This window comes from Podarcis muralis, chromosome 15 (genome assembly GCF_964188315.1).
Source record: "Podarcis muralis chromosome 15, rPodMur119.hap1.1, whole genome shotgun sequence".
NCBI lineage: Eukaryota > Metazoa > Chordata > Lepidosauria > Squamata > Lacertidae > Podarcis > Podarcis muralis.
The window spans coordinates 23,438,396-23,451,793 of record NC_135669.1 but is presented as its reverse complement, the minus strand read 5'-3'; positions in this window follow the sequence as shown (position 1 = coordinate 23,451,793).

The following is a 13,398-nucleotide window of genomic DNA, read 5'->3' as shown; positions in this document are numbered from 1 at the left end:
CAGACAAAGCTTCACTTCCCCTGATTCCCCCCCCCACACACACACTGCTCACAAGTATTGGTTTTTTGGGGGAGAGGCCATGTAAGGCTGCATCCAGACAAGACCATTGGGAGAAGGCACAGCCCCCATTGGGAGAAAGGTTCAAGGGTCACTGAGCGTGGAAGCATCTCTCTCTTTCCTGTAGAGCAGGGACGGGAAAGACAGGGTGTTTGGTGCAAAACACTTCCTTTTTCTTTTTTTTTAAATACAATTTATTAATTTTCTGATAAGAAAAACATCACAAACAAAAATTCAAACCATAATTCTTAACTCAACTATACAGTGGTACCTCGGTTTAAGAACAGCCCTGTTTACAAACTATTCAGTTTACAAACTCTGCAAAACTGGAAGTAGTGTCCTGGTTTGCGAACTTTACCTTGGTCCAAGAACGGAAGCCGAACAGTGGAAGGGCATCGGCGGCTGGAGGCCTCATTAGGGAAAGTGCGCCTCGGTTTAAGAATGGTTTCAATTTAGGAACAGACTTCCGGAATGGATTAAGTTTGTAAACCGAGGTACCACTGTATATACAAATCATAACATCAGCATACCCTGGGATTTCAAAAATCCCTTGACTTCTCTCCACTCCCCCTCTTGGTTTCATTGTTTCGTGCTTATTCATGCGAGTCTATAACACCTTATATTCTTAACAATCCATTTTTAAAACCTTATTCATGTTATTACAAGTGACTTTTAAAAGTTCTACTAATGTAAAGATCTATACACAAAGCTTGAAAAATATGCATTAAACATTTTCCCTTTTTTTGAAATCAATGTCCTCTTTCTTTCATGAATTTCAAATTATCTGAATTGCCCTGCATATTTTGCCCATCTTCTTTATCCTCTTTGGTGGTGGCTTCTTCCTTCTGTAGGGGTAGGCTGGTCGTGGCCTGGTAACCACCCTCAAGTGCAGGGACAGAGTCTTTAGCTAAAGCACTTCCTTTTCCCATTCTCCCTCTTTCCCATCATCAGAGTTATCCCTCGTAGTGTTCTAGGCATGCACAGCATGAGGTCAGACAGATATAGCCCCATGCTATATTTGCATTGTCTGAATCAGAGTCTCCCTTGGCTGGGTTTATTTACTGATGGTGGCATGCCGTGATTGGGTGCTGATTAATGCTAAGTCCTGTACTCTGTCATATTAGAGCAAGAGGCAGTGGGGAGCAGTGGTTTGCTTTTCCCTCCAAGTCTTGTTGAACTGGGTTGGCCAGTGTAGAGTTCTCCCCATCATTTAGGGATGCATTAATCTTCTGATGGGTTAGAGGATTTGTGACATCAGTTTGCTCCTCCCTTGTTCCACACACATCTCTGCCATACTAGCAGAGTCGTGTGAGCACAGCAGGTCCATTGGTGTAGCGCTGCAGTGGCATAACTGCATGGTTGCAGTGGCATATTCTGTGTGCTGGTGGCGTTTCTCACATTTTGCCAGAGAAGGGGGCTTCTGCCATATCTCATTGCTGGACAGTCCTCATCCTAGTGTAGGATAGTGGCAAATTAAGAAGTGCAGGGACCCTTCATGATAGTCACACAGCCAGATCCTTTCGCAGACAGGCCCCTTCTAAGATTATACAACAATAATGACGACAATAATAAGGGATGCATTGCAACCATCAGTGCAGATCTCCATGTGTTGCTTTTCTGCTAGATCTATTTTCTGTGGACGTACATGGGCCAACGATTTGGAGTGCACCAGCCACTTCTTTCAGAGTAATTTATGCTGTGTTTTCTGTGGAGTCCTATTTTATGTAACTTTTATATGCCTGTTGTCTTTGTCCATGGAGTTTTCTTGGCAAGGATACTGGAGTGGCTTGCCGGTTCCTCCTCCAGGTGGATCACGTTTGGTCAAAACTCTCCACTATGACCTGTTCATCTTGTGTGCCCTGCTCGGCGTAGTTCATAGCTTCTCTGAGTTCTTCAAGCCCCTTCGCCACGGCAAGGCAGTGATCCATGAAGGGGGCGACAGAGGACGAGATGGTTGGATAGTGTTTTTGAGGTTACCAGCATGAGTTTGACCAAACTGCGGGAGGTAGTGGAGGACAGAGGTGCCTGGCGTGCTCTGGTCCATGGGGTCACGAAGAGTCGGACACGACTAAACGACTAAACAACAACAATTTTATGTAACATAACATGTCCCCTTTCTCTGGAAACTGGCATGCCTTGTGTTTTCAGTGTGCCGAAATGCTTATCTTTGGAGCATTCAGTGTCTAAAAAGCTCCCATTACATGCTGACTGAGCAATTCTAGGATACTCTAGATGGGGGACCATGCCAGGATCCTGCTGGAGAAACAGCAGCAGGTCTTTGAACACCCCCACGACCCCTAACCCCTACTTCTGGGTGTTTCAGACTCCAACTCCCATCAGTTCCACCCAGCATGGCAAGTGGTCAGGGATGATGGGAGTTGGAGTCTGACAACATGTGGAAGGTCCATGGGTCAGGAAAGTTGCTGTAGCCCTTCTGCTACTGTAACTGTAGTATGTATAGGATCGCACTCGCAGTCTGCCATATCTGGATCAAAGGTTACTTCATTAATGAAGGCTACCTTCAAAAGTATTACGAACTCTGCTTGCTCCACTTCATTTCTAGCCATCCTTCCTTTGTTCTCAAGATATTTCAAAGCTAATTGCCATGTGTGTATGTTTAATTTCATCATTGGACATTACAGTTGCAGTGAGGAAGGGTTTCATACCACCACGACCCCCTGGTTGTTGTTGTTGTTGTTTTTACACCCAGCACCTGACATGGATGCAAAGTATACACAGCCCATCTCCACCCATTTCTAACTAAATTGCTCATGCTTAAGCCGTTTCACTGAGCATTTTGGAGCAGCCTTCAGCAGCATCGTCTATCTTTGGTGAATAGGGTTTGCTGCTGTGTTTTGCCCCTCGATATGCTTGTCTTTCCTACAAGTAGAGGATTTTACGAGCTGTAGACATTCCCCCCCCCCCTCTAAAAAAATGGTTTGTGGCTCTGTGATAAAAGACAAAGGGAAGATTAATTTGGTTTATGATTGGCTGGGCGAAAGGGTCACATGATCTTCTTAACTAATGTGGCTTCCCAGCCGTTTCTCTCCAGCATCTCGATGCCTCCCTCCTTCCGTATCGACCCATTACATCAGTTCTTCCAAAGCCATCCCCCTGCTGCCTATTTATAAAATGCTCAGGATCTATTGCTTAGGAGCATAGCTTGGCCTCCCCATCCCCCCCCCCCAAAAGCCACAAAATAACAGGTAGCGTTGATGCTATCTTTGCAATGCAAGCCTTCCTCCAGTATTTGCAGATGGCTCTGTGGTTTTGCTTTCAAGCAAAATAAATGCAAAATAAATTCCTGCAAAAAAAGCCTCCTCAAATAAAAATTCTCCTCTTTTTTTGGGTGGGGGGCAAACTGTAAACAGAGAATGACCTTCCCAAGTGAGAAAAAGGCCAACTCAAAAATGAATTTTATGAAGGGTCATCTGAGTAGTGGGGCTTGGGAGACCCTCATGCAATGTTTTGTGAGGAAGGCTCATGAACAAGATCGCCTCCCCCCTTGAGAGCCAGCGTGGTGTAGTGGTTAAGAGTCACGTAATCTGGGGAACCGGGTTCGCGTCTCCGCTCCTCCACATGCAGCTGCTGGGGGACCTTGGGCCAGTCACACTTCTTTGAAGTCTCTCAGCCCCACTCACCTCACAGAGTGTTTGTTGTGGGGGAGGAAGGGAAAGGAGAATGTTAGCCGCTTTGAGACTCCTGAAAGGGAGTGAAAGGCGGGATATCAAATCAAAACTCTTCTTCTTCTTCTTGGTGCTTTTAAAGTGCCATAGGTAGTATAAAGGTCGGAATTGATTCAGATCAGGACAACAATGCTGAGGGAACACCCCACCCCTTGAAATCTCTTCCCTCCCCTCATTTGCCTCTGCCCATGGCTCTTGCACATAGGGCTGCTGTCCTGTGCCACATCACGTGGTGCGGGATTGCCACACTCGTCATCTCTAACCACTGGTCATGCTGGCTGGGGCTGATGGGAGCTGGGAGCCCAACCACATCTGGAAAGCCCCGTGCTAGCCACCTGAACTCTCCTGTAGGCATGGACAAATCCTGGCCGAGCTGTTTGCTAAGTGTGTTGGAGCAAACTGCAGTTCCCAGGACCTTTTGAGGGGGAGCCATGTGTCAAATGCACTTTAAATCTAGGACGTGGGTGTGGCCTCAGTGTATATAGCAAGGGTAGGAACCTCAGGCCTCCAGCGCTTTCCTTTCCCGCCTCAGGCCTTTCATGAGGCCATGCCCCCTTGAGAGACCTCAGGTGTCACCAGCCCTGCTCCCCCTCCACCCTCCTCGAGTGCTTTTGCTGAGCTGGAATATATACACTTGAACTGTGATAAGGCTTCACATTTGCCTGGATAGAAAGGTGGAGGCAGCACATAGAAATACCTGGTTTTTTTCTTTTAATATTTTTATTAAAATTCCAATAAATATTTTTTAAAAATCTTTTGTATTATCGACTTCCCATCCCATTTTCTGTGATGTATTTCTTATCCCCCCCCCCTTTGCTGCATCCTCTCATCTGTATTTTTTAACACAATAATCTTTAATTCCTCTGTTGCTTCTAGTTCAACATGTGTTCACGGATTCTTCATGTTGTAGTATTTCTTCAAATAATCCAAAAAAGGCTTCCATTTTTTCTTTCTTTTTTTAAAAAAGTCATCATTAGATTCTCTTATTTTACCTGTTAGCTTTGCTGTTTCAACACAGTCCATTTGTCTATGAGTTTTGTATGGCTGGAATGTAGCCTCCTGAGCACAGGGAGGAGTCACAGGCATTGCTCCACCCACTGCTTGCCTCCAGCCCCTCCCACCACTGGCACACGGCCCCTGGAAGGTTGCCCATGAGAGAATGTGGCCCTCAGGCTGAAAACAATCCTCTACCCCAGGTGTCTAGGCTGGCAGACTAAATTTTGGCAATTGCCTCTGTCTAATTCACTAGCTTGCTTTCTCATGCAGTTTGATGGGGTTGCCTTAATTGTGTTGATGCCTTAATTGTGCAAACTGTCTTGGAACCAATGGCATTGATGGGCAGTATAAAAAATGTTTCAAACAAGCAAATAAAGAAATGTGATGTATTGTTGATATTTAAAGTGGCAAGGGTAACAACAAAGAGGGGCAACAGAAAATAAATGGGAAGGAAGCGCAGAAGCTGTCAGAAAGCTGGAAGCCAAAACTGTTGATTGGCTGCTCATCTGCATGTGCTCCTGGGGGGTTGTCGTATTGGTCCCTGGCCACAGATCACCAAAGAGGAGAAGGATTGGTGAAGCCTCCTTCCTAGGCAGATGAAAGTTGAGCTGCGTAGGGCAGCCCAGAAGGGAGCTGGCCTCCAGGACGTGTGTAAAAACATGAGAAAAACACTGTTGGATCAGGCTGATGGTAATCCAAATATTCTGCTTCCCACTGTGACCAACCAAAGGCCTCTAGGGAAGCCCACAAGCAGGAGAAGGAGGTGCCCTAACCTTCTCCCACTGTTGCCTCTCACCAGGGCCAGCCTAAGACATCTTGGCACCTGAGGCAAAACACAAAATGGCATCCCCCCCCCCCCCCAGCCAGGGAACAAGGGGTGAGTGAAGATCTACATCAGAAGCAAGGGGGGGCATAAAGATCTGTGTTGGGAAGAATGTGCGGAGGACACCAGCAGTGCCTTCTATTCATCAAGGGGCTACTGTAGAGGCAGCATAGACTGAGAGGAGCTGCCAAAGAGGCAGCATAGCCAACCACCAAGGAACAGGGCTGTCTTTAACATATGCGCCTCACCTTGCCTCATGGGTGGGCCAGTCCTGCCTCTCCATAGCTGGTATTCATTCAGTGGCACCCTTCCTCTAAACATGGCCAACACTCCCTTCTAACAGTGAACTCAATGTGCCTGGAGAAGCCTCAGCATTACAAAAGTACAAGTGCTTTAGGCCTCAAACCCCTTCGTCCTACCCCCAAAACCCAATTAGGAGGATTGAACCTGCTGAGTGCTTCCAGGAGCCCTGGAAAGTTGAGTGTCAGATGGGAAAGAAAATAGCTAGAGGTGGTAGTGGATGGAATGGAGTAGTCTAAAGGAGGGCATGCCTGGCTGCAACCCTGATCAGGAGAACATTTGCTCTGCTGTACTGGAGGCCCTATTTTTCATGCCTAGCAGCCACTGATAGACTTAGCAGTGTGACCTCAACTTGGACACTGCAGGAAGTAACCAAGGAGGGCTGGGTTCATGTACGCATATTCATCCCTTGATGTGCTTCATCAAGTGAATATGTGAAAAGGCCATTGCAAATGTAATTCCACAGACCCAGCTTTCCAAGACCTCAAATGTTTTCCATTTCTGCCCCCATGGCATCATGTCTTCAGTTCATGCATTCAGCTCCCAGCCATTGAGCAGGGATAAACTGAATATAATCTAGGCATGGATAAAGGTACTAGGAAAGGAGCAAACAATCTGCCTGTTTTTTATTCTTATTTTTGGTGGGAATTGTTTCAGTTACTAGAATACATTTTGGATATTTGCCACATCTTTGAAACCTGTTTTGGGGTGTAGATCAACAATCCTTTTCTGGTGTAGATTCCAGTATTTGAAAATCAGCTGGGTTTTTTGTTTTGTTTTTATTTTCTTAAGTGCCTTTGTGAAAATGTTGAGAGTGAACTTTTCCCATTTCTAACAGCCTTGTGTTTTCACTTCCAGAAATGGCTTATTTCTCTTTAATATTATAAGAAGACCTTCCTGCCAGTTGCCACAAACCCGTAGATCCGAACTTGTGCTCCTATCCTACACAAGCTTGTATCTATAGGTATGTGTCTGCTTGGCCAATGCACAAAACGTGGATTTTAAAAATAACAATAAATGTTTAATGCTTTCAATACGGCAATAACTAGATTGGCCTAACTGCCTCACTTGTCTTCCCCCTTCCCTTCTGTGCAGGAGCACTGAAATTAGCCATACAAATCTTGCTGCACAATTAAAATGACATCCTGGTTATGTTTCATATAGTGCCCCAAATGTGGCTTAAACGACTTTATTCAAAGGAAGTAAATGACAAAGTGTGCAATGTAATGAATTCAGGAGGGCTGGCTTATTGGTCCATCTAGCTCTGCATTGTCTGTTCTGATTGGCAGAGGCGCTTCTGATGCCCCAGTTGTCCCAGTGGACCATTTCCCACTGGGATGCACCAAAAAAATGCATGCTGGTTTCATACCAGTTTCAAACCGTCCTGGCTCCCCTGCAAAAGATCTTGGGAGCTATAATTTGAGGGCCTCACCCAGCTTACAAAAGAGCAACCAGGAGCTCACGTCAAGCTCCCAATTGTTCCTTTGTAGCTACATTTCTACCTGCGCCATACCTGATATCACATACGGCATGGGGCAGGTGAGAGTAGTTTGGGGGAGAAACAGCTTTGTGGGCCAAATTGGGGACCTATCTTCACACAAGAATGAAGGACAGAACCTTGCCATGTTTCTTTTAATTGGAAGCTAGTGAAGTTCTCAGGATGCTGCCACTATCTGCTTATTTGGCTTGCACAGAGTCGTGGAACGCATGTGGTTCTTGATCTCACTGTCTATGGCATGTGTATGTTTGTTCTTCTCTACCTGTGGGAGTTGACTTGGATTATGATAGAAGACTTCAAAGAGCCTAAGTCTCCCCCTGCCCCACTTTGAGCTGTTATTTAGCTACCGTCATGTGGTAGATTTATCTTGCGATATTATTTTTGCTTGTAACGTTCAAATCCACAGGTGTTTCTCAGGACTGGAACAAAGCAGGTGACTGCTTTTGCCTTCCTTGATCCTTGCTTTCCAAGCAAATTTCACAGGTTGACTCCCCGCCCCCCCCCCCATTCCCAATTTTATTTATAATGCTGATGTACTGTAATGCTAATAGGCTTCACTATTTCATTGCAGTCTGCTTGCAATTGGACAGGAAGTTCTATTCTATTCCTTTCTTAGCAAAGGATTTGCTATGGATGAAGAGCTTAGAAGGGTTTCTCAATTAATGTCTTCAGTCAGCTTCTGAACCAAACTTTTGCAGTGCTTTCATGCTTGATTTCTGTGTTGATGCTTGCTTGCCTTGAACGATGTCAGTGGTGTTTGACAACTCCTGTACTAATTAGGGATAACACCTTGGAATGCAAAGCTGATGGAGAACTAGGTCGACCATAACATCCTTCTGGACCGTCTAGAGGGGTTGGGAGCTGGGGGCACTGTTATACAGTGGTTCCGCTCCTTCCTCCTGGGCCGTGTTCAGAAAGTGGTGGTGGGGGATGAGTGTTCAGACCCTTGGGCCCTCACTTGTGGGGTACCTCAGGGTTCCGTCCTCTCCCCCATGCTTTTTAACATCTATATGAAGCCGCTGGGAGAGATCATCAGGGGGTTTGGACTGGGTGTCCATCAATATGCAGATGATACCCAGCTCTACCTCTCTTTCAAATCAGAGCCAGTGAAGGCGGTGAAGGTCCTGTGTGAGTGCCTGGAGGCGGTTGGAGGATGGATGGCGGCTAATGGGTTGAAGTTGAATCCTGACAAGACAGAAGTACTGTTTTTGGGGGACAGGGGGCGGGCTGGTGTGGAGGACTCCCTGGTCCTGAATGGGGTAACTGTGCCCCTGAAGGACCAGGTGCGTAGCCTGGGAGTCATTTTGGACTCACAGCTGTCCATGGAGGCGCAGGTCAATTCTGTATCCAGGGCAGCTGTCTACCAAATCCACCTGGTACGCAGGCTGAGACCCTACCTGCCCGCGAACTGTCTCGCCAGAGTGGTGCATGCTCTAGTTATCTCCCGCTTGGACTACTGCAATGCGCTCTACGTGGGGCTACCTTTGAAGGTGACTCGGAAACTACAGCTAATCCAGAATGCGGCAGCTAGACTGGTGACTGGGGGCGGCCGCCGAGACCACATAACACCGGTCTTGAAAGACCTACATTGGCTCCCAGTACGTTTCCGAGCACAATTCAAAGTGCTGGTGTTGACCTTTAAAGCCCTAAATGGCCTCGGCCCAGTATACCTGAAGGAGCGTCTCCACCCCCATTGTTCTGCCCGGACGCTGAGGTCCAGCGCCGAGGGCCTTCTGGCGGTTCCCTCATTGCGAGAAGCAAAGCTACAGGGAACCAGGCAGAGGGCCTTTTCGGTAGTGGCGCCTGCCCTGTGGAATGCCCTCCCATCAGATGTCAAAACGATAAACAACTACCTGACATTCAGAAGACATCTTAAGGCAGCCCTGTTCAGGGAAGTTTTTAATGTATGATATTTTAGTGGGGTTTTTGGTTTCTATGGAAGCCGCCCAGAGTGGCTGGGGAAACCCAGCCAGATGGGCGGGGTACAAATAATAAATTATTATTATTATTATTATTATAGGTAGAAGGAAGAGGTATTTTTGGATTATTTGGATTATTTTTTAAAAGTAGTAAGGCTTGGTTCCTACAAGAAGGATATATGGACATGACATGAGCAAAAACTGCTTTTGAAAAACGAGACGCATGAGCAGGAGAATGAAATAAGCTGCCTTATCCAGAATCACCCCAAAAGAGCATATGTCTCAAGGTGCTGAAAAAGTATAAAATCAGTTGCAAAACAGTTCAACACACTTGAACCTTCTTCAGGGGCTAAACTGAAAAGTGACCTGCAGAGATCTCTGTTAGATATAGCCCCCAATATATTTATCTCTGCTGGACCTTTTTCCAGTTTAACCCCTGAAGAAAGCCTTTTAGACAATGATTGTCCAAAGTGTGTTAAGCTGCTTTGGAAATAAATCCCAAATTATTTTTACAGCATCTTGAGACACATGTTCCTTTGTTTTGGGGTTTATTTTGGATGCTTTCTGGGATCCAGAATCACACTGTTAGTCTGTCTAGTCAATTTGGGCTACTCTGACCAAGCTAGGAATGGATGAATCTGCCAAGTTTGGTTTCTCTCTGTTTTTCATTTTTACAATATTAAGCTCAGTTCTCCAGTGCATGACAATGTGCATGCCTTTCACCAAACATACACCTTTCTGTATGCAACCTTGCATAATATGCAATTTTTTTGAAAGCATTTTCTCCTAACGTGCTACATTTTGAACACATTCATAATATAAGCATTTTTGTGTGCATGCGTCCTTAATGCACACATTTTCATGCACATTTTTTGATGGAGAACTGCATTACAAAATTTGGAGAAGTGCAAATTTAGAAGGATAGCTGTGTTTCAATTTGCATACTGTTCGGGGCAGAATTGCAAACCAGGATGTGAACTGGATGAATTTGTCCCTGTCCTTACTCCCAGCCTTAATATTTTATAGCCTTTTAACTGGAAATAGTGAGAAGCAAATCTAAGACCAAAGGCATGCAAAACATGCGGTTTAGCACTAAGCTATGATCTTTCCCCAGAAAACTCATGACCTCCTGTTCCCAAGACTCACACCACTTTTGCTCCCTCTTCTACCATCCTGGAGCTCTGCTTCAGCCACACACATGTAAGCAGCAGGTGGGCCACACATCACCTGAATCCACTGTCAGCTGGATGAAGCCAAGCTTTTCATGTGTTGTGTGAATTTTGGTCATTGTTGACCATGATTTTATGAAACTCACAGAGGCTGCAGGAGGAACCCTAGCCAGGTAGAGCTACTTCTGTGTTACACATGGGATTGATTTGAATCCAGCATGCAACCATACTCGAGGAAAGGTGGGGTCAGGACACCAGACACGGAGGCATAGCTGAGCCAAACAAAAGGAGCACTGCTTCAGATTCTTCCTGCATGGTTGTGACTGTGAGCGCACTTCCTCCTTGAGCACTGCAGTGAAGCACTGGGTATGAACAGTGTTTGCTTGGTCTGCTATATGTATCCAGGCTGCAATTTTGTAAGGCGAGAGTGTGCATGAGTGTTTGGCCATGGTTGGCGTGGAGTGCCTGGCTATTCTCAGCAGGTGAGCTTACCTAGAATCATAGAATCATAGAATCATAGAATCATAGAGTTGGAAGAGACCACAAGGGCCATCGAGTCCAACCCCCTGCCAAGCAGGAAACACCATCAGAGCACTCCTGACATATGGTTGTCAAGCCTCTGCTTAAAGACCTCCAAAGAAGGAGACTCCACCACACTCCTTGGCAGCAAATTCCACTGTCGAACAGCTCTTACTGTCAGGAAGTTCTTCCTAATGTTTAGGTGGAATCTTCTTTCTTGTAGTTTGGATCCATTGCTCCGTGTCCGCTTCTCTGGAGCAGCAGAAAACAGCCTTTCTCCCTCCTCTATGTGACATCCTTTTATATATTTGAACATGGCTATCATATCACCCCTTAACCTCCTCTTCTCCAGGCTAAACATGCCCAGCTCCCTTAGCCGTTCCTCATAAGGCATCATTTCCAGGCCTTTGACCATTTTGGTTGCCCTCCTCTGGACACGTTCCAGTTTGTCAGTGTCCTTCTTGAACTGTGGTGCCCAGAACTGGACACAGTACTCCAGGTGAGGTCTGACCAGAGCAGAATACAGTGGCACTATTACTTCCCTTGATCTAGATGCTATACTCCTATTGATGAGGCCCAGAATTGCATTGGCTTTTTTAGCTGCCGCGTCACACTGTTGGCTCATGTCAAGTTTGTGGTCAACCAAGACTCCTAGATCCTTTTCACATGTACTGCTCTCAAGCCAGGTGTCACCCATCTTGTATTTGTGCCTCTCATTTTTTTTGCCCAAGTGCAATACTTTACATTTCTCCCTGTTAAAATTCATCTTGTTTGTTTTGGCCCAGTTCTCTAATCTGTCAAGGTCGTTTTGAAGTGTGATCCTGTCCTCTGGGGTGTTAGCCACCCCTCCCAGTTTGGTGTCATCTGCAAATTTGATCAGGATGCCCTTGAGTCCATCATCCAAGTCGTTGATAAAGATGTTGAATAAGACCGGGCCCAAGACAGAACCCTGTGGCACCCCACTAGTCACTCTTCTCCAGGATGAAGAGGAACCATTGATGAGCACCCTTTGGGTTCGGTCAGTCAGCCAGTTACAAATCCACTGAGTGGTAGCATAGTCAAGACCGCATTTTACCAGCTTCTTTACAAGAATATCATGGGGCACCTTGTCAAATGCCTTGCTGAAATCAAGGTAGACTACATCCACTGCGTTCCCTTCATCTACCAGGCTTGTAATTCTGTCAAAAAACGAGATCAGGTTAGTCTGACATGACTTATTTTTCAGAAATCCATGCTGACTATTGGTGATCACAGCATTCCTTTCTAGGTGCTCACAGACTGTTTGCTTAATGATCTGCTCCAGAATCTTCCCTGGTATTGATGTCAGACTGACTGGGTGGTAATTATTTGGGTCCTCTCTTTTCCCCTTTTTGAAAATAGGGACAACATTTGCCCTCCTCCAGTCTGCCGGGACTTCGCCTGTTCTCCAGGAATTCTCAAAGATGACTGCCAGTGGTTCTGAAATCACATCTGCCAGTTCTTTTAATACTCTTGGATGCAGTTCATCTGGCCCTGGAGACTTGAATACATCTAGACTAGCCAAGTATTCTTGTACTATCTCCTTAGTTATTCTGGGCTGTGTTTCCTCTGCTGAATCATTTGCTCCAAATTCTTCAGGTCGGGCATTGTTTTCTTTATCGGAGAAGACTGAGGCAAAGAAGGCATTGAGGAGTTCAGCCCTTTCTGTGTCCCCTGTTTGCATTTCACCATCTTCTCCTCTGAGTGACCCCACGGTTTCTTTGTTCTTCCTTTTGCTACGAACATACCCATAAAAGCCTTTTTTGTTGCTTTTAACCTCTCTAGCAAGCCTGAGTTCATTTTGTGCTTTAGCTTTTCTGACTTTGTGTCTACATGTGCTGGCTATTTGTTTGAATTCCTCTTTGGTGGTTTCCCCCCTTTTCCATTTTTTGTACACATCCTTTTTTAATCTTAACTCAGTTAAAAGTTCTTTAGATAGCCACCCTGGCTTCTTTAGGCACCTTCCATGTTTCCGTCTCATTGGTATTGCCTGAAGTTGTGCTTTTACTATCTCCCTCTTAACAAACTCCCAGCCATCTTGAACTCCCTTTCCTTTTAGTATTACTGTCCATGCACTTCCCTAAGCTTTATGAAGTCGGCTTTCTTAAAGTCGAGAAATTGAGTCCTAGTATGCTTGGCTGCTCCTTTCCGCTGTATAGTAAACTTCAGAAGAGCATGATCACTCGCGCCTAATGATCCTTCCACTTCTACCCCACTAACCAGGTCATCAACATTGGTTAGGACCAGATCTAAAATGGCTGTTCCTCTTGTTGCTTCTCCCACTTTCTGGACAATGAAGTTGTCTGCAAGGGCAGTGAGGAATCTGTTTGACCTTATGCTCTTAGCTGAGTTTGACATCCAACAAATATCCGGGTAATTGAAGCCCCCATTACTACTATCTCCCTTCCTTTTG